At 33.3% G+C, this 26,218-nt stretch overlaps 2 non-coding genes across 2 annotated transcripts; both read right to left on the bottom strand.

The window, feature by feature from the left end:
• Nucleotides 1–7,165: 7,165 nt before the first annotated feature.
• Nucleotides 7,166–7,238, bottom strand: TRNAR-CCU (transfer RNA arginine (anticodon CCU)). The gene has a single exon. It is a non-coding gene; the product is annotated as a tRNA-Arg (tRNA).
• A 17,821-nt stretch (nt 7,239–25,059) lies between these two features.
• TRNAR-CCU (transfer RNA arginine (anticodon CCU)) lies at nt 25,060–25,134 on the bottom strand. Its single transcript has one exon. It is a non-coding gene; the product is annotated as a tRNA-Arg (tRNA).
• Between the last annotated feature and the right edge of the window lie 1,084 nt (nt 25,135–26,218).

Genomic DNA, 26,218 nt, shown 5'->3' with positions numbered 1-26,218 from the left:
TAATTTTTACAGTGCATATGAACCAAAGCAGCTGTGTGTACTGGTACTTAAAAACAGTCATGTTTGTGTTTTTTTTCTGCCTTCATATCAGGATGTTTAGGAAGCAGATGATAATCATTAACTGATGACATTAGAAAAAAAATTACATTTGCTCCAGGTGAGCCTTGAATTCACAACCTCAGGATTTCTCAACAGATACTGTCTTATAAGTACCGCGCACATACCGATTGCGCCACAGGAGCACAAGGACAAACCGCTTTATTTTTAGTTGAGTGATTTTAGCATCGAGTTGACTAAGAAAATTAACTTGGTTTATTAATTTAAAATTAGTTACTTTTTAAATCCACTAAACTACTGCACCCAATACTAAAGTACCTAATAAAAGTAATATTCTAATCATAAGGTAATCAATTATATTGTGCATTTGTGTTATTGCCCAGTTTTATGTATCCATAGGTGTATATTGCAATGAATTCATGCCACTGTTGTACAGTACAATATTATCAAAATTGTAAAATAATTCCTGTTTATTTATCTTAAATAATATTTGGTATAGATATATGTAACTTTAATGTTGCATAGGGAAAATATACACTATAATACCAAAAAATGCAGTATCTTTAAATAAAAATAAGTTAAATCTCACTTGTGCTCTATATTTAAAGGTAAACATTGTTTTTTTGGTCTGAATCACCTAAATTGTCAGTAAAGTCAGTGTCCAAAGAAATATAAAAGGCAGAAAATTACCCTTTTGATGAGATGGATGAAAGGACTTCAAGAAACCCATCAGCAATTGCAATAGAAATTGTTATTTTGTAGCCACTCTGATATTAAATTGCAATTAAAACTTAATAGGTATGTTTTGGTACATATGGATTTTCTGCAATACCATTAAGACAGTCACCTGAATTGAAAAAAAGCATAACTTCTAGAATGAGAATGAGCAACAAAGGAACATGCATCCTAGATGGGACTTGAAGCCACTGCCCCAGGTGATAGTAAACTTTTCAGAAAACTAATCCACAATGTCATTAGGATAAATGTCTGCTTTTAGATACTGGGCCATAATTTTGCAAGCTGAACAGTTCCGGATTGATAAGCAGATAAAAGTTTCTGGTGGAACCATTTGTGCAGTATGAAGCAAGAATGAAAGGAATATCTCCAAAATTATTTTAATGAAATAAAGCCTATCACCCCAGATGGGACTTGAACCCACAATCCCTGGCTTAGGAGACAAGTGCCTTATCCATTAGGCCACTGGGGCTTAGTAACATCTTTGAGTGAAACTGATTTTTTCATTAGTATAATCATTAATTGTTGCGATATAGGAAAGCCGTTTATTTGTGTTCTTTGCTTTACAAATCCCAGCATGAAATGTGATTGTACTATCCAGACCTAATAGTGTGGACCCTCATGTTACATTGCAGCAAAACAGATTGATGCAACTCTTTTACCAATAAAGAGGTAGTCTTTTGCATTCCATTTTGATGACTAACTAAAGTAATGTTTACAGTGCATATGAACCAAAGCAGCTGTGTGTACTGGTACTTAAAAACAGTCATGTTTGTGTTTTTTTTCTGCCTTCATATCAGGATGTTCAGGAAGCAGATGATAATCATTAACTGATGACATTAGAAAAAAAATTACATTTGCTCCAGGTGAGGCTTGAACTCACAACCTCAGCATTGCTCAACAGATACTGCCTTATAAGTCCTGCGCACAGACCGATTGCGCCACGGGAGCACATGGTCAAAGTGCATTATTTTTAGTTGAGTGATTTTAGCATCGAGTTGACTAAGTAAATTAACTTGGTTTATTAATTTTAAATTAGTTACTTTTTAAATCCACTAAACTACTGCACCCAATACTAAAGTACCTAATAAAAGTAATATTCTAATCATAAGGTAATCAATTATATTGTGCATTTGTGTTATTGCCCAGTTTTATGTATCCATAGGTGTATATTGCAATGAATTCATGCCATTGTTGTACAGTTCAATATTATCAAAATTGTAAAATAATTCCTGTTTATTTATCTTAAATAATATTTGCTATAGATATATGTAACTTTAATGTTGCATAGGGAAAATATACACTATAATACCAAAAAATGCAGTATCTTTAAATAAAAATAAGTTAAATCTCACTTGTGCTCTATATTTAAAGGTAAACATTGTTTTTTTGGTCTGAAGCACCTAAATTGTCAGTAAAGTCAGTGTCCAAAGAAATATAAAAGGCAGAAAATTACCCTTTTGATGACATGGATGAAAGGACTTCAAGAAACCCATCAGCAATTGCAATAGAAATTGTTATTTTGTAGCCACTCTGATATTAAATTGCAATTAAAACTTAATAGGTATGTTTTGGTATATATGGATTTTCTGCAATACCATTAAGACAGTCACCTGAATTGAAAAAAAGCATAACTTCTAGAATGAGAATGAGCAACAAAGGAACATGCATCCTAGATGGGACTTGAAGCCACTGTCCCAGGTGATAGTAAACTTTTCAGAAAACTAATCCACAATGTCATTAGGATAAATGTCTGCTTTTAGATACTGGGCCATAATTTTGCAAGCTGAACAGTTCCAGATTGATAAGCAGATAAAAGTTTCTGGTGGAGCCATTTGTGCAGTATGAAGCAAGAATGAAAGGAACATCTCCAAAATTATTTTAATGAAATAAAGCCTATCACCCCAGATGGGACTTGAACCCACAATCCCTGGCTTAGGAAGCCAGGCCCTTATCCATTAGGCCACTGGGGCTTAGTAACATCTTTGAGTGAAACTGATTTTTTCATTAGTATAATCATTAATTGTTGCGATATAGGAAAGCCGTTTATTTGTGTTCGTTGCTTTACAAATCCCAGCATGAAATGTGATTGTACTTTCCAGCCCTAATAGTGTGGACCCTCATGTTACATTGCAGCAAAACAGATTGATGCAACTCTTTTACCAATAAAGAGGTAGTCTTTTGCATTCCATTTTGATGACTAACTAAAGTAATGTTTACAGTGCATATGAACCAAAGCAGCTGTGTGTACTGGTACTTAAAAACAGTCATGTTTGTGTTTTTTTTCTGCCTTCATATCAGGATGTTCAGGAAGCAGATGATAATCATTAACTGATGACATTAGAAAAAAAATTACATTTGCTCCAGGTGAGGCTTGAACTCACAACCTCAGCATTGCTCAACAGATACTGCCTTATAAGTCCTGCGCACAGACCGATTGCGCCACGGGAGCACATGGTCAAAGTGCATTATTTTTAGTTGAGTGATTTTAGCATCGAGTTGACTAAGTAAATTAACTTGGTTTATTAATTTTAAATTAGTTACTTTTTAAATCCACTAAACTACTGCACCCAATACTAAAGTACCTAATAAAAGTAATATTCTAATCATAAGGTAATCAATTATATTGTGCATTTGTGTTATTGCCCAGTTTTATGTATCCATAGGTGTATATTGCAATGAATTCATGCCATTGTTGTACAGTTCAATATTATCAAAATTGTAAAATAATTCCTGTTTATTTATCTTAAATAATATTTGCTATAGATATATGTAACTTTAATGTTGCATAGGGAAAATATACACTATAATACCAAAAAATGCAGTATCTTTAAATAAAAATAAGTTAAATCTCACTTGTGCTCTATATTTAAAGGTAAACATTGTTTTTTTGGTCTGAAGCACCTAAATTGTCAGTAAAGTCAGTGTCCAAAGAAATATAAAAGGCAGAAAATTACCCTTTTGATGACATGGATGAAAGGACTTCAAGAAACCCATCAGCAATTGCAATAGAAATTGTTATTTTGTAGCCACTCTGATATTAAATTGCAATTAAAACTTAATAGGTATGTTTTGGTATATATGGATTTTCTGCAATACCATTAAGACAGTCACCTGAATTGAAAAAAAGCATAACTTCTAGAATGAGAATGAGCAACAAAGGAACATGCATCCTAGATGGGACTTGAAGCCACTGTCCCAGGTGATAGTAAACTTTTCAGAAAACTAATCCACAATGTCATTAGGATAAATGTCTGCTTTTAGATACTGGGCCATAATTTTGCAAGCTGAACAGTTCCAGATTGATAAGCAGATAAAAGTTTCTGGTGGAGCCATTTGTGCAGTATGAAGCAAGAATGAAAGGAACATCTCCAAAATTATTTTAATGAAATAAAGCCTATCACCCCAGATGGGACTTGAACCCACAATCCCTGGCTTAGGAAGCCAGGCCCTTATCCATTAGGCCACTGGGGCTTAGTAACATCTTTGAGTGAAACTGATTTTTTCATTAGTATAATCATTAATTGTTGCGATATAGGAAAGCCGTTTATTTGTGTTCGTTGCTTTACAAATCCCAGCATGAAATGTGATTGTACTTTCCAGCCCTAATAGTGTGGACCCTCATGTTACATTGCAGCAAAACAGATTGATGCAACTCTTTTACCAATAAAGAGGTAGTCTTTTGCATTCCATTTTGTTGACTAACTAAAGTAATTTTTACAGTGCATATGAACCAAAGCAGCTGTGTGTACTGGTACCTTAAAAACAGTCATGTTTGTGTTTTTTTTCTGCCTTCATATCAGGATGTTCAGGAAGCAAATGATAATCATTAACTGAAGACATTAGAAAAAAAATTACATTTGCTCCAGATGAGGCTTGAATTCACAACCTCAGGATTGCTCAACAGATACTGTCTTATAAGTCCTGCGCACAGACCGATTGCGCCACAGGAGCACATGTACAAAGCGCTTTATTTTTAGTTGAGTGATTTTAGCATCGAGTTTACTAAGTAAATTAACTTGGTTTATTAATTTTAAATTAGTTACTTTTTAAATCCACTAAACTACTGCACCCAATACTAAAGTACCTAATAAAAGTAATATTCTAATCATAAGGTAATCAATTATATTGTGCATTTGTGTTATTGCCCAGTTTTATGTATCCATAGGTGTATATTGCAATGAATTCATGCCATTGTTGTACAGTTCAATATTATCAAAATTGTAAAATAATTCCTGTTTATTTATCTTAAATAATATTTGCTATAGATATATGTAACTTTAATGTTGCATAGGGAAAATATACACTATATTACCAAAAATGCAGTATCTTTAAATAAAAATAAGTTAAATCTCACTTGTGCTCTATATTTAAAGGTAAACATTGTTTTTTTGGTCTGTAGCACCTAAATTGTCAGTAAAGTCAGTGTCCAAAGAAATATAAAAAGCAGAAAATTACCCTTTTGATGACATGGATGAAAGGACTTCAAGAAACCCATCAGCAATTGCAATAGACATTGTTATTTTGTAGCCACTCTGATATTAAATTGCAATTAAAACTTAATAGGTATGTTTTGGTACATATGGATTTTCTGCAATACCATTAAGACAGTCACCTGCATTGAAAAAAAGCATAACTTCTAGAATGAGTATGAGCAACAAAGGAACATCCATCCTAGATGGGACTTGAAGCCACTGTCCCAGGTGATAGTAAACTTTTCAGGAAACTAATCCACAATGTCATTAGGATAAATGTCTGCTTTTAGATACTGGGCCATAATTTTGCAAGCTGAACAGTTCCAGATAGTTAAGCAGATTAAAGTTTCTGGTGGAGCCATTTGTGCAGTATGAAGCAAGAATGAAAGGAACATCTCCAATATTATTTTAATGAAATAAAGCCTATCACCCCAGATGGGACTTGAACCCACAATCCATTAGGCCACTGGGGCTTAGTAACATCTTTGAGTGAAACTGATTTTTTCATTAGTATAATCATTAATTGTTGCGATATAGGAAAGCCGTTTATTTGTGTTCTTTGCTTTACAAATCCCAGCATGAAATGTGATTGTACTATCCAGACCTAATAGTGTGGACCCTCATGTTACATTGCAGCAAAACAGATTGATGCAACTCTTTTACCAATAAAGAGGTAGTCTTTTGCATTCCATTTTGTTGACTAACTAAAGTAATGTTTACAGTGCATATGAACCAAAGCAGCTGTGTGTACTGGTACTTAAAAACAATCATGTTTGTGTTTTTTTTCTGCCTTCATATCAGGATTTTCAGGAAGCAGATGATAATCATTAACTGATGACATTAGAAAAAAATTACATTTGCTCCAGGTGAGGCTTGAACTCACAACCTCAGCATTGCTCAACAGATACTGTCTTATAAGTCCTGCGCACAGACCGATTGTGCCACAGGAGCACATGGTCAAAGCGCATTATTTTTAGTTGAGTGATTTTAGCATCGAGTTGACTAAGTAAATTAACTTGGTTTATTAATTTTAAATTAGTTACTTTTTAAATCCACTAAACTACTGCACCCAATACTAAAGTACCTAATAAAAGTAATATTCTAATCATAAGGTGATCAATTATATTGTGCATTTGTGTTATTGCCCAGTTTTATGTATCCATAGGTGTATATTGCAATGAATTCATGCCATTGTTGTACAGTTCAATATTATCAAAATTGTAAAATAATTCCTGTTTATTTATCTTAACTAATATTTGGTATAGATATATGTAACTTTAATGTTGCATAGGGAAAATATACACTATATTACCAAAAATGCAGTATCTTTAAATAAAAATAAGTTAAATCTCACTTGTGCTCTATATTTAAAGGTAAACATTGTTTTTTTGGTCTGAAGCACCTAAATTGTCAGTAAAGTCAGTGTCCAAAGAAATATAAAAAGCAGAAAATTACCCTTTTGATGACAAGGATGAAAGGACTTCAAGAATCCCATCAGCAATTCCAATAGACATTGTTATTTTGTAGCCACTCTGATATTAAATTGCAATTAAAACTTAATAGGTATGTTTTGGTACATATGGATTTTCTGCAATACCATTAAGACAGACACCTGAATTGAAAAAAAGCATAACTTCTAGAATGAGAATGAGCAACAAAGGAACATGCATCCTAGATGGGACTTGAAGCCACTGTCCCAGGTGATAGTAAACTTTTCAGAAAACTAATCGACAATGTCATTAGGATAAATGTCTGCTTTTAGATACTGGGCCATAACTTGCAAGCTGAACAGTTCCGGATTGATAAGCAGATAAAAGTTTCTGGTGGAACCATTTGTGCAGTATGAAGCAAGAATGAAAGGAACATCTCCAAAATTATTTTAATGAAATAAAGCCTATCACCCCAGATGGGACTTGAACCCACAATCCCTGGCTTAGGAGGCCAGTGCCTTATCCATTAGGCCACTGGGGCTTAGTAACATCTTTGAGTGAAACTGATTTTTTCATTAGTATAATCATTAATTGTTGCGATATAGGAAAGCCGTTTATTTGTGTTCTTTGCTTTACAAATCCCAGCATGAAATGTGATTGTACTATCCAGACCTAATAGTGTGGACCCTCATGTTACATTGCAGCAAAACAGATTGATGCAACTCTTTTACCAATAAAGAGGTAGTCTTTTGCATTCCATTTTGATGGCTAACTAAAGTAATGTTTACAGTGCATATGAACCAAAGCAGCTGTGTGTACTGGTACTTAAAAACAGTCATGTTTGTGTTTTTTTTCTGCCTTCATATCAGGATGTTCAGGAAGCAGATGATAATCATTTACTGATGACATTAGAAAAAAAATTACATTTGCTCCAGGTGAGGCTTGAATTCACAACCTCAGGATTGCTCAACAGATACTGTCTTATAAATACCGCGCACAGACCGATTGCGCCACAGGAGCACATTGTCAAACCACATTATTTTTAGTTGAGTGATTTTAGCATCGAGTTGACTAAGTAAATTAACTTGGTTTATTAATTTTAAACTAGTTACTTTTTAAATCCACTAAACTACTGCACCCAATACTAAAGTACCTAATAAAAGTAATATTCTAATCATAAGGTAATCAATTATATTGTGCATTTGTGTTATTGCCCAGTTTTTATGTATCCATAGGTGTATATTGCAATGAATTCATGCCATTTTTGTACAGTACAATATTATCAAAATTGTAAAATAATTCCTGTTTATTTATCTTAAATAATATTTGCTATAGATATATGTAACTTTAATGTTGCATAGGGAAAATATACACTATAATACCAAAAAATGCAGTATCTTTAAATAAAAATAAGTTAAATCTCAATTGTGCTCTATATTTAAAGGTAAACATTGTTTTTTTGGTCTGAAGCACCCAAATTGTCAGTAAAGTCAGTGTCCAAAGAAATATAAAAGGCAGAAAATTACCCTTTTGATGACATGGATGAAAGGACTTCAAGAAACCCATCAGCAATTGCAATAGAAATTGTTATTTTGTAGCCACTCTGATATTAAATTGCAATTAAAACTTAATAGGTATGTTTTGGTACATATGGATTTTCTGCAATACCATTAAGACAGTCACCTGAATTGAAAAAAAGCATAACTTCTAGAATGAGAATGAGCAACAAAGGAACATGCATCCTAGATGGGACTTGAAGCCACTGTCCCAGGTGATAGTAAACTTTTCAGAAAACTAATCCACAATGTCATTAGGATAAATGTCTGCTTTTAGATACTGGGCCATAATTTTGCAAGCTGAACAGTTCCGGATTGATAAGCAGATAAAAGTTTCTGGTGGAACCATTTGTGCAGTATGAAGCAAGAATGAAAGGAACATCTCCAAAATTATTTTAATGAAATAAAGCCTATCACCCCAGATGGGACTTGAACCCACAATCCCTGGCTTAGGAGGCCAGTGCCTTATCCATTAGGCTTAGTAACATCTTTGAGTGAAACTGATTTTTTCATTAGTATAATCATTAATTGTTGCGATATAGGAAAGCCGTTTATTTGTGTTCTTTGCTTTACAAATCCCAGCATGAAATGTGATTGTACTATCCAGACCTAATAGTGTGGACCCTCATGTTACATTGCAGCAAAACAGATTGATGCAACTCTTTTACCAATAAAGAGGTAGTCTTTTGCATTCCATTTTGATGACTAACTAAAGTAATGTTTACAGTGCATATGAACCAAAGCAGCTGTGTGTACTGGTACTTAAAAACAGTCATGTTTGTGTTTTTTTTCTGCCTTCATATCAGGATGTTCAGGAAGCAGATGATAATCATTAACTGATGACATTAGAAAAAAATTACATTTGCTCCAGGTGAGGCTTGAACTCACAACCTCAGCATTGCTCAACAGATACTGCCTTATAAGTCCTGCGCACAGACCGATTGCGCCATGGGAGCACATGGTCAAAGCGCATTATTTTTAGTTGAGTGATTTTAGCATCGAGTTGACTAAGTAAATTAACTTGGTTTATTAATTTTAAATTAGTTACTTTTTAAATCCACTAAACTACTGCACCCAATACTAAAGTACCTAATAAAAGTAATATTCTAATCATAAGGTAATCAATTATATTGTGCATTTGTGTTATTGCCCAGTTTTATGTATCCATAGGTGTATATTGCAATGAATTCATGCCATTGTTGTACAGTTCAATATTATCAAAATTGTAAAATAATTCCTGTTTATTTATCTTAAATAATATTTGGTATAGATATATGTAACTTTAATGTTGCATAGGGAAAATATACACTATATTACCAAAAATGCAGTATCTTTAAATAAAAATAAGTTAAATCTCACTTGTGCTCTATATTTAAAGGTAAACATTGTTTTTTTGGTCGGTAGCACCTAAATTGTCATTAAAGTCAGTGTCCAAAGAAATATAAAAAGCAGAAAATTACCCTTTTGATGACAAGGATGAAAGGACTTCAAGAAACCCATCAGCAATTGCAATAGACATTGTTATTTTGTAGCCACTCTGATATTAAATTGCAATTAAAACTTAATAGGTATGTTTTGGTACATATGGATTTTCTGCAATACCATTAAGACAGTCACCTGCATTGATAAAAAGCATAACTTCTAGAATGAGTATGAGCAACAAAGGAACATGCATCCTAGATGGGACTTGAAGCCACTGTCCCAGGTGATAGTAAACTTTTCAGGAAACTAATCCACAATGTCATTAGGATAAATGTCTGCTTTTAGATACTGGGCCATAATTTTGCAAGCTGAACAGTTCCAGATAGTTAAGCAGATTAAAGTTTCTGGTGGAGCCATTTGTGCAGTATGAAGCAAGAATGAAAGGAACATCTCCAATATTATTTTAATGAAATAAAGCCTATCACCCCAGATGGGACTTGAACCCACAATCCATTAGGCCACTGGGGCTTAGTAACATCTTTGAGTGAAACTGATTTTTTCATTAGTATAATCATTAATTGTTGCGATATAGGAAAGCCGTTTATTTGTGTTCTTTGCTTTACAAATCCCAGCATGAAATGTGATTGTACTATCCAGACCTAATAGTGTGGACCCTCATGTTACATTGCAGCAAAACAGATTGATGCAACTCTTTTACCAAGAAAGATGTAGTCTTTTGCATTCAATTTTGTTGACTAACTAAAGTAATTTTTACAGTGCATATGAACCAAAGCAGCTGTGTGTACTGGTACTTAAAAACAGTCATGTTTGTGTTTTTTTTCTGCCTTCATATCAGGATGTTTAGGAAGCAGATGATAATCATTAACTGATGACATTAGAAAAAAAATTACATTTGCTCCAGGTGAGCCTTGAATTCACAACCTCAGGATTTCTCAACAGATACTGTCTTATAAGTACCGCGCACATACCGATTGCGCCACAGGAGCACAAGGACAAACCGCTTTATTTTTAGTTGAGTGATTTTAGCATCGAGTTGACTAAGAAAATTAACTTGGTTTATTAATTTAAAATTAGTTACTTTTTAAATCCACTAAACTACTGCACCCAATACTAAAGTACCTAATAAAAGTAATATTCTAATCATAAGGTAATCAATTATATTGTGCATTTGTGTTATTGCCCAGTTTTATGTATCCATAGGTGTATATTGCAATGAATTCATGCCACTGTTGTACTGTACAATATTATCAAAATTGTAAAATAATTCCTGTTTATTTATCTTAAATAATATTTGGTATAGATATATGTAACTTTAATGTTGCATAGGGAAAATATACACTATAATACCAAAAAATGCAGTATCTTTAAATAAAAATAAGTTAAATCTCACTTGTGCTCTATATTTAAAGGTAAACATTGTTTTTTTGGTCTGAAGCACCTAAATTGTCAGTAAAGTCAGTGTCCAAAGAAATATAAAAGGCAGAAAATTACCCTTTTGATGACATGGATGAAAGGACTTCAAGAAACCCATCAGCAATTGCAATAGAAATTGTTATTTTGTAGCCACTCTGATATTAAATTGCAATTAAAACTTAATAGGTATGTTTTGGTATATATGGATTTTCTGCAATACCATTAAGACAGTCACCTGAATTGAAAAAAAGCATAACTTCTAGAATGAGAATGAGCAACAAAGGAACATGCATCCTAGATGGGACTTGAAGCCACTGTCCCAGGTGATAGTAAACTTTTCAGAAAACTAATCCACAATGTCATTAGGATAAATGTCTGCTTTTAGATACTGGGCCATAATTTTGCAAGCTGAACAGTTCCAGATTGATAAGCAGATAAAAGTTTCTGGTGGAGCCATTTGTGCAGTATGAAGCAAGAATAAAAGGAACATCTCCAAAATTATTTTAATGAAATAAAGCCTATCACCCCAGATGGGACTTGAACCCACAATCCCTGGCTTAGGAAGCCAGGCCCTTATCCATTAGGCCACTGGGGCTTAGTAACATCTTTGAGTGAAACTGATTTTTTCATTAGTATAATCATTAATTGTTGCAATATAGGAAAGCCGTTTATTTGTGTTCTTTGCTTTACAAATCCCAGCATGAAATGTGATTGTACTTTCCAGCCCTAATAGTGTGGACCCTCATGTTACATTGCAGCAAAACAGATTGATGCAACTCTTTTACCAATAAACAGGTAGTCTTTTGCATTCCATTTTGTTGACTAACTAAAGTAATTTTTACAGTGCATATGAACCAAAGCAGCTGTGTGTACTGGTACCTTAAAAACAGTCATGTTTGTGTTTTTTTTCTGCCTTCATATCAGGATGTTCAGGAAGCAAATGATAATCATTAACTGAAGACATTAGAAAAAAAATTACATTTGCTCCAGATGAGGCTTGAATTCACAACCTCAGGATTGCTCAACAGATACTGTCTTATAAGTCCTGCGCACAGACCGATTGCGCCACAGGAGCACATGTACAAAGCGCTTTATTTTTAGTTGAGTGATTTTAGCATCGAGTTGACTAAGTAAATTAATTTGGTTTATTAATTTTAAATTAGTTACTTTTTAAATCCACTAAACTACTGCACCCAATACTAAAGTACCTAATAAAAGTAATATTCTAATCATAAGGTAATCAATTATATTGTGCATTTGTGTTATTGCCCAGTTTTATGTATCCATAGGTGTATATTGCAATGAATTCATGCCATTGTTGTACAGTTCAATATTATCAAAATTGTAAAATAATTCCTGTTTATTTATCTTAAATAATATTTGCTATAGATATATGTAACTTTAATGTTGCATAGGGAAAATATACACTATATTACCAAAAATGCAGTATCTTTAAATAAAAATAAGTTAAATCTCACTTGTGCTCTATATTTAAAGGTAAACATTGTTTTTTTGGTCTGTAGCACCTAAATTGTCAGTAAAGTCAGTGTCCAAAGAAATATAAAAAGCAGAAAATTACCCATTTGATGACAAGGATGAAAGGACTTCAAGAAACCCATCAGCAATTGCAATAGACATTGTTATTTTGTAGCCACTCTGATATTAAATTGCAATTAAAACTTAATAGGTATGTTTTGGTACATATGGATTTTCTGCAATACCATTAAGACAGTCACCTGCATTGAAAAAAAGCATAACTTCTAGAATGAGTATGAGCAACAAAGGAACATCCATCCTAGATGGGACTTGAAGCCACTGTCCCAGGTGATAGTAAACTTTTCAGGAAACTAATCCACAATGTCATTAGGATAAATGTCTGCTTTTAGATACTGGGCCATAATTTTGCAAGCTGAACAGTTCCAGATAGTTAAGCAGATTAAAGTTTCTGGTGGAGCCATTTGTGCAGTATGAAGCAAGAATGAAAGGAACATCTCCAATATTATTTTAATGAAATAAAGCCTATCACCCCAGATGGGACTTGAACCCACAATCCATTAGGCCACTGGGGCTTAGTAACATCTTTGAGTGAAACTGATTTTTTCATTAGTATAATCATTAATTGTTGCGATATAGGAAAGCCGTTTATTTGTGTTCTTTGCTTTACAAATCCCAGCATGAAATGTGATTGTACTATCCAGACCTAATAGTGTGGACCCTCATGTTACATTGCAGCAAAACAGATTGATGCAACTCTTTTACCAAGAAAGATGTAGTCTTTTGCATTCAATTTTGTTGACTAACTAAAGTAATTTTTACAGTGCATATGAACCAAAGCAGCTGTGTGTACTGGTACTTAAAAACAGTCATGTTTGTGTTTTTTTTCTGCCTTCATATCAGGATGTTCAGGAAGCAGATGATAATCATTAACTGATGACATTAGAAAAAAAATTACATTTGCTCCAGGTGAGGCTTGAATTCACAACCTCAGGATTTCTCAACAGATACTGTCTTATAAGTACCGCGCACATACCGATTGCACCACAGGAGCACATGGACTAAGCGCTTTATTTTTAGTTGAGTGATTTTAGCATCGAGTTGACTAAGAAAATTAACTTGGTTTATTAATTTAAAATTAGTTACTTTTTAAATCCACTAAACTACTGCACCCAATACTAAAGTACCTAATAAAAGTAATATTCTAATCATAAGGTAATCAATTATATTGTGCATTTGTGTTATTGCCCAGTTTTATGTATCCATAGGTGTATATTGCAATGAATTCATGCCACTGTTGTACAGTACAATATTATCAAAATTGTAAAATAATTCCTGTTTATTTATCTTAAATAATATTTGCTATAGATATATGTAACTTTAATGTTGCATAGGGAAAATATACACTATAATACCAAAAAATGCAGTATCTTTAAATAAAAATAAGTTAAATCTCACTTGTGCTCTATATTTAAAGGTAAACATTGTTTTTTTGGTCTGAAGCACCTAAATTGTAAGTAAAGTCAGTGTCCAAAGAAATATAAAAGGCAGAAAATTACACTTTTGATGACATGGATGAAAGGACTTCAAGAAACCCATCAGCAATTGCAATAGAAATTGTTATTTTGTAGCCACTCTGATATTAAATTGCAATTAAAACTTAATAGGTATGTTTTGGTATATATGGATTTTCTGCAATACCATTAAGACAGTCACCTGAATTGAAAAAAAGCATAACTTCTAGAATGAGAATGAGCAACAAAGGAACATGCATCCTAGATGGGACTTGAAGCCACTGTCCCAGGTGATAGTAAACTTTTCAGGAAACTAATCCACGATGTCATTAGGATAAATGTCTGCTTTTAGATACTGGGCCATAATTTTGCAAGCTGAACAGTTCCGGATTGATAAGCAGATAAAAGTTTCTGGTGGAGCCATTTGTGCAGTATGAAGCAAGAATGAAAGGAACATCTCCAAAATTATTTTAATGAAATAAAGCCTATCACCCCAGATGGGACTTGAACCCACAATCTTTGGGGCTTAGGAGGCCAGTGCCTTATCCATTAGGCCACTGGGGCTTAGTAACATCTTTGAGTGAAACTGATTTTTTCATTAGTATAATCATTAATTGTTGCGATATAGGAAAGCCGTTTATTTGTGTTCTTTGCTTTACAAATCCCAGCATGAAATGTGATTGTACTATCCAGACCTAATAGTGTGGACCCTCATGTTACATTGCAGCAAAACAGATTGATGCAACTCTTTTACCAAGAAAGAGGTAGTCTTTTGCATTCCATTTTGTTGACTAACTAAAGTAATGTTTACAGTGCATATGAACCAAAGCAGCTGTGTGTACTGGTACTTAAAAACAATCATGTTTGTGTTTTTTTTCTGCCTTCATATCAGGATTTTCAGGAAGCAGATGATAATCATTAACTGATGACATTAGAAAAAAATTACATTTGCTCCAGGTGAGGCTTGAACTCACAACCTCAGCATTGCTCAACAGATACTGTCTTATAAGTCCTGCGCACAGACCGATTGTGCCACAGGAGCACATGGTCAAAGCGCATTATTTTTAGTTGAGTGATTTTAGCATCGAGTTGACTAAGTAAATTAACTTGGTTTATTAATTTTAAATTAGTTACTTTTTAAATCCACTAAACTACTGCACCCAATACTAAAGTACCTAATAAAAGTAATATTCTAATCATAAGGTAATCAATTATATTGTGCATTTGTGTTATTGCCCAGTTTTATGTATCCATAGGTGTATATTGCAATGAATTCATGCCACTGTTTTACAGTACAATATTATCAAAATTGTAAAATAATTCCTGTTTATTTATCTTAAATAATATTTGGTATAGATATATGTAACTTTAATGTTGCATAGGGAAAATATACACTATAATACCAAAAAATGCAGTATCTTTAAATAAAAATAAGTAAAATCTCACTTGTGCTCTATATTTAAAGGTAAACATTGTTTTTTTGGTCTGAAGCACCTAAATTGTCAGTAAAGTCAGTGTCCAAAGAAATATAAAAGGCAGAAAATTACCCTTTTGATGACATGGATGAAAGGACTTCAAGAAACCCATCAGCAATTGCAATAGAAATTGTTATTTTGTAGCCACTCTGATATTAAATTGCAATTAAAACTTAATAGGTATGTTTTGATATATATGGATTTTCTGCAATACCATTAAGACAGTCACCTGAATTGAAAAAAAGCATAACTTCTAGAATGAGAATGAGCAACAAAGGAACATGCATCCTAGATGGGACTTGAAGCCACTGTCCCAGGTGATAGTAAACTTTTCAGGAAACTAATCCACAATGTCATTAGGATAAATGTCTGCTTTTAGATACTGGGCCATAATTTTGCAAGCTGAACAGTTCCGGATTGATAAGCAGATAAAAGTTTCTGGTGGAGCCATTTGTGCAGTATGAAGCAAGAATGAAAGGAACATCTCCAAAATTATTTTAATGAAATAAAGCCTTTCACCCAAGATGGGACTTGAACCCACAATCCCTGGCTTAGGAGGCTAGTGCCTTATCCATTAGGCCACTGGGGCTTAGTAACATCTGTGAGTGAAACTGATTTTTTCATTAGTATAATCATTAATTGTTGCGATATAGGAAAGCCGTTTATTTGTGTTCTTTGCTTTACAAATCCCAGCATGAAATGTGATTGTACTATCCAGACCTAATAGTGTGGACCCTCATGTTACATTGCAGCAAAACAGATTGATGCAACTCTTTTACCAATAAAGAGGTAGTCTTTTGCATTCCATTTTGTTGACTAACTAAAGTAATGTTTATAGTGCATATGAACCAAAGCAGCTGTGTGTACTGGTACTTAAAAACAGTCATGTTTGTGTTTTTTTTCTGCCTTCATATCAGGATGTTCAGGAAGCAGTTGATAATCATTAACTGATGACATTAGAAAAAAAATTACATTTGCTCCAGGTGAGGCTTGAACTCACAACCTCAGCATTGCTCAACAGATACTGCCTTATAAGTCCTGTGCACAGACCGATTGCGCCACGGGAGCACATGGTCAAAGCGCATTATTTTTAGTTGAGTGATTTTAGCATCGAGTTGACTAAGTAAATTAACTTGGTTTATTAATTTTAATTTAGTTACTTTTTAAATCCACTAAACTACTGCACCCAATACTAAAGTACCTAATAAAAGTAATATTCTAATCATAAGGTAATCAATTATATTGTGCATTTGTGTTATTGCCCAGTTTTATGTATCCATAGGTGTATATTGCAATGAATTCATGCCATTGTTGTACAGTTCAATATTATCAAAATTGTTAAATAATTCCTGTTTATTTATCTTAAATAATATTTGGTATAGATATATGTAACTTTAATGTTGCATAGGGAAAATATACACTATATTACCAAAAATGCAGTATCTTTAAATAAAAATAAGTTAAATCTCACTTGTGCTCTATATTTAAAGGTAAACATTGTTTTTTTGGTCTGTAGCACCTAAATTGTCAGTAAAGTCAGTGTCCAAAGAAATATAAAAAGCAGAAAATTACCCTTTTGATGACAAGGATGAAAGGACTTCAAGAAACCCATCAGCAATTGCAATAGACATTGTTATTTTGTAGCCACTCTGATATTAAATTGCAATTAAAACTTAATAGGTATGTTTTGGTACATATGGATTTTCTGCAATACCATTAAGACAGTCACCTGCATTGAAAAAAAGCATAACTTCTAGAATGAGTATGAGCAACAAAGGAACATCTATCCTAGATGGGACTTGAAGCCACTGTCCCAGGTGATAGTAAACTTTTCAGAAAACTAATCCACAATGTCATTAGGATAAATGTCTGCTTTTAGATACTGGGCCATAATTTTGCAAGCTGAACAGTTCCAGATTGATAAGCAGATAAAAGTTTCTGGTGGAGCCATTTGTGCAGTATGAAGCAAGAATGAAAGGAACATCTCCAAAATTATTTTAATGAAATAAAGCCTATCACCCCAGATGGGACTTGAACCCACAATCCCTGGCTTAGGAAGCCAGGCCCTTATCCATTAGGCCACTGGGGCTTAGTAACATCTTTGAGTGAAACTGATTTTTTCATTAGTATAATCATTAATTGTTGCGATATAGGAAAGCCGTTTATTTGTGTTCTTTGCTTTACAAATCCCAGCATGAAATGTGATTGTACTTTCCAGCCCTAATAGTGTGGACCCTCATGTTACATTGCAGCAAAACAGATTGATGCAACTCTTTTACCAATAAACAGGTAGTCTTTTGCATTCCATTTTGTTGACTAACTAAAGTAATTTTTACAGTGCATATGAACCAAAGCAGCTGTGTGTACTGGTACCTTAAAAACAGTCATGTTTGTGTTTTTTTTCTGCCTTCATATCAGGATGTTCAGGAAGCAAATGATAATCATTAACTGAAGACATTAGAAAAAAAATTACATTTGCTCCAGATGAGGCTTGAATTTACAACCTCAGGATTGCTCAACAGATACTGTCTTATAAGTCCTGCGCACAGACCGATTGCGCCACAGGAGCACATGTACAAAGCGCTTTATTTTTAGTTGAGTGATTTTAGCATCGAGTTGACTAAGTAAATTAACTTGGTTTATTAATTTTAAATTAGTTACTTTTTAAATCCACTAAACTACTGCACCCAATACTAAAGTACCTAATAAAAGTAATATTCTAATCATAAGGTAATCAATTATATTGTGCATTTGTGTTATTGCCCAGTTTTATGTATCCATAGGTGTATATTGCAATGAATTCATGCCATTGTTGTACAGTTCAATATTATCAAAATTGTAAAATAATTCCTGTTTATTTATCTTAAATAATATTTGCTATAGATATATGTAACTTTAATGTTGCATAGGGAAAATATACACTATATTACCAAAAATGCAGTATCTTTAAATAAAAATAAGTTAAATCTCACTTGTGCTCTATATTTAAAGGTAAACATTGTTTTTTTGGTCTGTAGCACCTAAATTGTCAGTAAAGTCAGTGTCCAAAGAAATATAAAAAGCAGAAAATTACCCTTTTGATGACAAGGATGAAAGGACTTCAAGAAACCCATCAGCAATTGCAATAGACATTGTTATTTTGTAGCCACTCTGATATTAAATTGCAATTAAAACTTAATAGGTATGTTTTGGTACATATGGATTTTCTGCAATACCATTAAGACAGTCACCTGCATTGAAAAAAAGCATAACTTCTAGAATGAGTATGAGCAACAAAGGAACATCCATCCTAGATGGGACTTGAAGCCACTGTCCCAGGTGATAGTAAACTTTTCAGGAAACTAATCCACAATGTCATTAGGATAAATGTCTGCTTTTAGATACTGGGCCATAATTTTGCAAGCTGAACAGTTCCAGATAGTTAAGCAGATTAAAGTTTCTGGTGGAGCCATTTGTGCAGTATGAAGCAAGAATGAAAGGAACATCTCCAATATTATTTTAATGAAATAAAGCCTATCACCCCAGATGGGACTTGAACCCACAATCCATTAGGCCACTGGGGCTTAGTAACATCTTTGAGTGAAACTGATTTTTTCATTAGTATAATCATTAATTGTTGCGATATAGGAAAGCCGTTTATTTGTGTTCTTTGCTTTACAAATCCCAGCATGAAATGTGATTGTACTATCCAGACCTAATAGTGTGGACCCTCATGTTACATTGCAGCAAAACAGATTGATGCAACTCTTTTACCAAGAAAGATGTAGTCTTTTGCATTCAATTTTGTTGACTAACTAAAGTAATTTTTACAGTGCATATGAACCAAAGCAGCTGTGTGTACTGGTACTTAAAAACAGTCATGTTTGTGTTTTTTTTCTGCCTTCATATCAGGATGTTCAGGAAGCAGATGATAATCATTAACTGATGACATTAGAAAAAAAATTACATTTGCTCCAGGTGAGGCTTGAATTCACAACCTCAGGATTTCTCAACAGATACTGTCTTATAAGTACCGCGCACATACCGATTGCGCCACAGGAGCACATGGACAAACCGCTTTATTTTTAGTTGAGTGATTTTAGCATCGAGTTGACTAAGAAAATTAACTTGGTTTATTAATTTAAAATTAGTTACTTTTTAAATCCACTAAACTACTGCACCCAATACTAAAGTACCTAATAAAAGTAATATTCTAATCATAAGGTAATCAATTATATTGTGCATTTGTGTTATTGCCCAGTTTTATGTATCCATAGGTGTATATTGCAATGAATTCATGCCACTGTTGTACAGTACAATATTATCAAAATTGTAAAATAATTCCTGTTTATTTATCTTAAATAATATTTGCTATAGATATATGTAACTTTAATGTTGCATAGGGAAAATATACACTATAATACCAAAAAATGCAGTATCTTTAAATAAAAATAAGTTAAATCTCACTTGTGCTCTATATTTAAAGGTAAACATTGCTTTTTTGGTCTGAAGCACCTAAATTGTAAGTAAAGTCAGTGTCCAAAGAAATATAAAAGGCAGAAAATTACACTTTTGATGACATGGATGAAAGGACTTCAAGAAACCCATCAGCAATTGCAATAGAAATTGTTATTTTGTAGCCACTCTGATATTAAATTGCAATTAAAACTTAATAGGTATGTTTTGGTATATATGGATTTTCTGCAATACCATTAAGACAGTCACCTGAATTGAAAAAAAGCATAACTTCTAGAATGAGAATGAGCAACAAAGGAACATGCATCCTAGATGGGACTTGAAGCCACTGTCCCAGGTGATAGTAAACTTTTCAGGAAACTAATCCACAATGTCATTAGGATAAATGTCTGCTTTTAGATACTGGGCCATAATTTTGCAAGCTGAACAGTTCCGGATTGATAAGCAGATAAAAGTTTCTGGTGGAGCCATTTGTGCAGTATGAAGCAAGAATGAAAGGAACATCTCCAAAATTATTTTAATGAAATAAAGCCTATCACCCCAGATGGGACTTGAACCCACAATCCATTAGGCCACTGGGGCTTAGTAACATCTTTGAGTGAAACTGATTTTTTCATTAGTATAATCATTAATTGTTGCGATATAGGAAAGCCGTTTATTTGTGTTCTTTGCTTTACAAATCCCAGCATGAAATGTGATTGTACTATCCAGACCTAATAGTGTGGACCCTCATGTTACATTGCAGCAAAACAGATTGATGCAACTCTTTTACCAAGAAAGATGTAGTCTTTTGCATTCAATTTTGTTGACTAACTAAAGTAATTTTTACAGTGCATATGAACCAAAGCAGCTGTTTGTACTGGTACTTAAAAACAGTCATGTTTGTGTTTTTTTTCTGCCTTCATATCAGGATGTTTAGGAAGCAGATGATAATCATTAACTGATGACATTAGAAAAAAAATTACATTTGCTCCAGGTGAGGCTTGAATTCACAACCTCAGGATTTCTCAACAGATACTGTCTTATAAGTACCGCGCACATACCGATTGCGCCACAGGAGCACATGGACAAACCGCTTTATTTTTAGTTGAGTGATTTTAGCATCGAGTTGTCTAAGAAAATTAACTTGGTTTATTAATTTAAAATTAGTTACTTTTTAAATCCACTAAACTACTGCACCCAATACTAAAGTACCTAATAAAAGTAATATTCTAATCATAAAGTATTCAATTATATTGTGCATTTGTGTTGTTGCCCAGTTTTATGTATCCATAGGTGTATATTGCAATGAATTCATGCCACTGTTTTACAGTACAATATTATCAAAATTGTAAAATAATTCCTGTTTATTTATCTTAAATAATATTTGGTATAGATATATGTAACTTTAATGTTGCATAGGGAAAATATACACTATAATACCAAAAAATGCAGTATCTTTAAATAAAAATAAGTTAAATCTCACTTGTGCTCTATATTTAAAGGTAAACATTGTTTTTTTGGTCTGAAGCACCTAAATTGTCAGTAAAGTCAGTGTCCAAAAAAATATAAAAGGCAGAAAATTACCCTTTTGATGACATGGATGAAAGGACTTCAAGAAACCCATCAGCAATTGCAATAGAAATTGTTATTTTGTAGCCACTCTGATATTAAATTGCAATTAAAACTTAATAGGTATGTTTTGGTATATATGGATTTTCTGCAATACCATTAAGACAGTCACCTGAATTGAAAAAAAGCATAACTTCTAGAATGAGAATGAGCAACAAAGGAACATGCATCCTAGATGGGACTTGAAGCCACTGTCCCAGGTGATAGTAAACTTTTCAGAAAACTAATCCACAATGTCATTAGGATAAATGTCTGCTTTTAGATACTGGGCCATAATTTTGCAAGCTGAACAGTTCCGGATTGATAAGCTGATAAAAGTTTCTGGTGGAGCCATTTGTGCAGTATGAAGCAAGAATGAATGGAACATCTCCAAAATTATTTTAATGAAATAAAGCCTATCACCCCAGATGGGACTTGAACCCACAATCCTTGGGGCTTAGGAGGCCAGTGCCTTATCCATTAGGCCACTGGGGCTTAGTAACATCTTTGAGTGAAACTGATTTTTTCATTAGTATAATCATTAATTGTTGCGATATAGGAAAGCCGTTTATTTGTGTTCTTTGCTTTACAAATCCCAGCATGAAATGTGATTGTACTATCCAGACCTAATAGTGTGGACCCTCATGTTACATTGCAGCAAAACAGATTGATGCAACTCTTTTACCAATAAAGAGGTAGTCTTTTGCATTCCATTTTGTTGACTAACTAAAGTAATGTTTACAGTGCATATGAACCAAAGCAGCTGTGTGTACTGGTACTTAAAAACAATCATGTTTGTGTTTTTTTTCTGCCTTCATATCAGGATTTTCAGGAAGCAGATGATAATCATTAACTGATGACATTAGAAAAAAATTACATTTGCTCCAGGTGAGGCTTGAACTCACAACCTCAGCATTGCTCAACAGATACTGTCTTATAAGACCTGCGCACAGACCGATTGTGCCACAGGAGCACATGGTCAAAGCGCATTATTTTTAGTTGAGTGATTATAGCATCGAGTTGACTAAGTAAATTAACTTGGTTTATTAATTTTAAATTAGTTACTTTTTAAATCCACTAAACTACTGCACCCAATACTAAAGTACCTAATAAAAGTAATATTCTAATCATAAGGTAATCAATTATATTGTGCATTTGTGTTATTGCCCAGTTTTATGTATCCATAGGTGTATATTGCAATGAATTCATGCCACTGTTTTACAGTACAATATTATCAAAATTGTAAAATAATTCCTGTTTATTTATCTTAAATAATATTTGGTATAGATATATGTAACTTTAATGTTGCATAGGGAAAATATACACTATAATACCAAAAAATGCAGTATCTTTAAATAAAAATAAGTAAAATCTCACTTGTGCTCTATATTTAAAGGTAAACATTGTTTTTTTGGTCTGAAGCACCTAAATTGTCAGTAAAGTCAGTGTCCAAAGAAATATAAAAGGCAGAAAATTACCCTTTTGATGACATGGATGAAAGGACTTCAAGAAACCCATCAGCAGTTGCAATAGAAATTGTTATTTTGTAGCCACTCTGATATTAAATTGCAATTAAAACTTAATAGGTATGTTTTGATATATATGGATTTTCTGCAATACCATTAAGACAGTCACCTGAATTGAAAAAAAGCATAACTTCTAGAATGAGAATGAGCAACAAAGGAACATGCATCCTAGATGGGACTTGAAGCCACTGTCCCAGGTGATAGTAAACTTTTCAGGAAACTAATCCACAATGTCATTAGGATAAATGTCTGCTTTTAGATACTGGGCCATTATTTTGCAAGCTGAACAGTTCCGGATTGATAAGCAGATAAAAGTTTCTGGTGGAGCCATTTGTGCAGTATGAAGCAAGAATGAAAGGAACATCTCCAAAATTATTTTAATGAAATAAAGCCTTTCACCCAAGATGGGACTTGAACCCACAATCCCTGGCTTAGGAGGCTAGTGCCTTATCCATTAGGCCACTGGGGCTTAGTAACATCTGTGAGTGAAACTGATTTTTTCATTAGTATAATCATTAATTGTTGCGATATAGGAAAGCCGTTTATTTGTGTTCTTTGCTTTACAAATCCCAGCATGAAATGTGATTGTACTATCCAGACCTAATAGTGTGGACCCTCATGTTACATTGCAGCAAAACAGATTGATGCAACTCTTTTACCAATAAAGAGGTAGTCTTTTGCATTCCATTTTGTTGACTAACTAAAGTAATGTTTACAGTGCATATGAACCAAAGCAGCTGTGTGTACTGGTACTTAAAAACAGTCATGTTTGTGTTTTTTTTCTGCCTTCATATCAGGATGTTCAGGAAGCAGATGATAATCATTAACTGATGACATTAGAAAAAAAATTACATTTGCTCCAGGTGAGGCTTGAACTCACAACCTCAGCATTGCTCAACAGATACTGCCTTATAAGTCCTGTGCACAGACCGATTGCGCCACGGGAGCACATGGTCAATGCGCATTATTTTTAGTTGAGTGATTTTAGCATCGAGTTGACTAAGTAAATTAACTTGGTTTATTAATTTTAAATTAGTTACTTTTTAAATCCACTAAACTACTGCACCCAATACTAAAGTACCTAATAAAAGTAATATTCTAATCATAAGGTAATCAATTATATTGTGCATTTGTGTTATTGCCCAGTTTTATGTATCCATAGGTGTATATTGCAATGAATTCATGCCATTGTTGTACAGTTCAATATTATCAAAATTGTTAAATAATTCCTGTTTATTTATCTTAAATAATATTTGGTATAGATATATGTAACTTTAATGTTGCATAGGGAAAATATACACTATATTACCAAAAATGCAGTATCTTTAAATAAAAATAAGTTAAATCTCACTTGTGCTCTATATTTAAAGGTAAACATTGTTTTTTTGGTCTGTAGCACCTAAATTGTCAGTAAAGTCAGTGTCCAAAGAAATATAAAAAGCAGAAAATTACCCTTTTGAAGACAAGGATGAAAGGACTTCAAGAAACCCATCAGCAATTGCAATAGACATTGTTATTTTGTAGCCACTCTGATATTAAATTGCAATTAAAACTTAATAGGTATGTTTTGGTACATATGGATTTTCTGTAATACCATTAAGACAGTCACCTGCATTGAAAAAAAGCATAACTTCTAGAATGAGTATGAGCAACAAAGGAACATGCATCCTAGATGGGACTTGAAGCCACTGTCCCAGGTGATAGTAAACTTTTCAGGAAACTAATCCACAATGTCATTAGGATAAATGTCTGCTTTTAGATACTGGGCCATAATTTTGCAAGCTGAACAGTTCCAGATAGTTAAGCAGATTAAAGTTTCTGGTGGAGCCATTTGTGCAGTATGAAGCAAGAATGAATGGAACATCTCCAAAATTATTTTAATGAAATAAAGCCTATCACCCCAGATGGGACTTGAACCCACAATCCCTGGGGCTTAGGAGGCCAGTGCCTTATCCATTAGGCCACTGGGGCTTAGTAAAATCTTTGAGTGAAACTGATTTTTTCATTAGTATAATCATTAATTGTTGCGATATAGGAAAGCCGTTTATTTGTGTTCTTTGCTTTACAAATCCCAGCATGAAATGTGATTGTACTATCCAGACCTAATAGTGTGGACCCTCATGTTACATTGCAGCAAAACAGATTGATGCAACTCTTTTACCAATAAAGAGGTAGTCTTTTGCATTCCATTTTGTTGACTAACTAAAGTAATGTTTACAGTGCATATGAACCAAAGCAGCTGTGTGTACTGGTACTTAAAAACAATCATGTTTGTGTTTTTTTTCTGCCTTCATATCAGGATTTTCAGGAAGCAGATGATAATCATTAACTGATGACATTAGAAAAAAATTACATTTGCTCCAGGTGAGGCTTGAACTCACAACCTCAGCATTGCTCAACAGATACTGTCTTATAAGTCCTGCGCACAGACCGATTGTGCCACAGGAGCACATGGTCAAAGCGCATTATTTTTAGTTGAGTGATTTTAGCATCGAGTTGACTAAGTAAATTAACTTGGTTTATTAATTTTAAATTAGTTACTTTTTAAATCCACTAAACTACTGCACCCAATACTAAAGTACCTAAGAAAAGTAATATTCTAATCATAAGGTGATCAATTATATTGTGCATTTGTGTTATTGCCCAGTTTTATGTATCCATAGGTGTATATTGCAATGAATTCATGCCATTGTTGTACAGTTCAATATTATCAAAATTGTAAAATAATTCCTGTTTATTTATCTTAACTAATATTTGGTATAGATATATGTAACTTTAATGTTGCATAGGGAAAATATACACTATATTACCAAAAATGCAGTATCTTTAAATAAAAATAAGTTAAATCTCACTTGTGCTCTATATTTAAAGGTAAACATTGTTTTTTTGGTCTGAAGCACCTAAATTGTCAGTAAAGTCAGTGTCCAAAGAAATATAAAAGGCAGAAAATTACCCTTTTGATGACATGGATGAAAGGACTTCAAGAAACCCATCAGCAATTGCAATAGACATTGTTATTTTGTAGCCACTCTGATATTAAATTGCAATTAAAACT

Source organism: Taudactylus pleione, unplaced genomic scaffold (assembly GCF_031769625.1).
Source record: "Taudactylus pleione unplaced genomic scaffold, aTauple2 ptg000473l, whole genome shotgun sequence".
Classification (NCBI taxonomy): Eukaryota; Metazoa; Chordata; class Amphibia; order Anura; family Myobatrachidae; genus Taudactylus; species Taudactylus pleione.
The sequence above is the reverse complement of the archived record's forward strand: the minus strand, read 5'-3'. Positions and strand labels throughout refer to the sequence as shown.